A 475-nucleotide genomic window follows, 5' to 3' on the forward strand; every position below is an offset into this window, starting at 1 on the left:
TTCTTTTCGCAATTTACAAAATACAATAGTATATGTTATATGTTGCAAGAAATTATATATTCGTTTTGCAATTGGCGTAATTTAAAGATTTGATTTCATTTTTTTTTATACATGCATGCGATATACTACTGAGGGGTAATTTATAATAAAAAGTTAACAATATATTACCACTTGAAATATATTATTTATGTAACGGTTTTTTTTTAGTTTATGTAAAGTACAGTTTTTTATGGAAGGTACATGAACACTTGGCGCCTTTTTTTTTACCTTTTTTTAAAAAGGTAATTTTGTTAATTCATTACAGACCGGATTTTGCGTAGCGATATCTCCGCTAGTAGGGCACGTAGAAAAAAAATAAAAGCACTTTTATGATACAATCCGTGTGGTGGCTATAGATTGAGCATACATAGAACGCGATCGGTTCAGTCGTTATTGAGATCCGATAATCTCGATCTGCCGCAACTCGTCGGTTCGC

This window comes from Trachymyrmex cornetzi, unplaced genomic scaffold, assembly GCF_001594075.2.
Source record: "Trachymyrmex cornetzi isolate Tcor2-1 unplaced genomic scaffold, Tcor1.1 scaffold138, whole genome shotgun sequence".
NCBI classification, from domain to species: Eukaryota; Metazoa; Arthropoda; class Insecta; order Hymenoptera; family Formicidae; genus Trachymyrmex; species Trachymyrmex cornetzi.